The sequence below is a fragment of the Chiloscyllium plagiosum genome, unplaced genomic scaffold (assembly GCF_004010195.1).
Source record: "Chiloscyllium plagiosum isolate BGI_BamShark_2017 unplaced genomic scaffold, ASM401019v2 scaf_15272, whole genome shotgun sequence".
NCBI classification, from domain to species: Eukaryota; Metazoa; Chordata; class Chondrichthyes; order Orectolobiformes; family Hemiscylliidae; genus Chiloscyllium; species Chiloscyllium plagiosum.
In genome coordinates this window covers 8891-10041 of record NW_025215311.1, presented here as the reverse complement: position 1 = coordinate 10041, position 1151 = coordinate 8891, and positions in this window count along the sequence as shown.

Sequence of the window (1151 nt, the reverse complement as noted above, 5' to 3'; positions counted from 1 at the left end):
ACAGGGAGAGGCTGAATACGCTGGTACTATTTTACCTGAAGCTTTAGAGTCAGCCAGAAACCTCTGTTGAATCAGGAAATATCTCTTCCTGCAGCAGCTTCAGACAGACTCCTTGCTAAAACCAAAAGCAGGTGAAAAGAATGGGACAACTGCCCTTTCATTGTAGAAGTGTTTTAGAAAATAAAATGTCAAACCCTTTTCCCGGATTGTTGCCTTAGTCAGTATCTGTTAACCATTAGCAAAAACCTTAATCCTAGATTAATGGGAAGCCTTTTACAACCCATCCTGAAAATAAACCAACAACATAATCTTCTTAAAGGAGCAACATGATCACAACAAAAAGCACTTGAACTGAAACATTTGTAACAAAAGGCTGTACAGTTAGAAGGACAAGAAAACGGTTTTCAATTTCACCAATCAATTTAAATCAGCCGCATTGGCTACCAAAAACTTATTAAATTTAAATCCTAAAGTTTTGACAACAGGACCAATCCTATCATAAAGAATTGGCGCTCTCAGTCATCTGTGTATCAGAGAAAGCATCATTTAGAAAAACAGAGAAGGGCATTCCTGACAGAAGATGGCACCGAATATTCCGGAAGACACTTAACCTGGTTGCAATCTGAGAGATTAAATTCTATTTTGTGTTATCTGAGTGGGACATGTATTGATTGGAAGCATACCAAAAGAATCTTGATTTATTCCAGAATACCCAGTAGTTAGGACGGATTTATTCAGTTTGTTAGTAGCTTTGTTCATTTGTTCACCGTGAGAGTTGGCTAAATAAATTGCTGACTGTCGATTTTAAAGTGTCAGGGATTTACTTTTAACACGACAGCAGGTTACACCACTTATCGCACTGACTTTACAAATTAAAAACCAACGTGCCACTCTTTGGACGTTTCGGTTTGAGATCTTGGTGAGTGGGTGAGGGTGGGTTCAGCCTTCGCTTTATAACTGTATTGATGACATTCTCTTGAATGCAATGGAGTCAATATTAATCCCAGCCTCTTGGTGTGGTTGTGGGTGAATCACCTTAATTTGGCTCCTGACTCAGAAACCGCACAGAGAATCAACGGCTGTAACAATGATTTGCACTTTATTGCATGTAGCAACCACAAATAAAACCTCTCAAGTTCATTCAGCTTCAC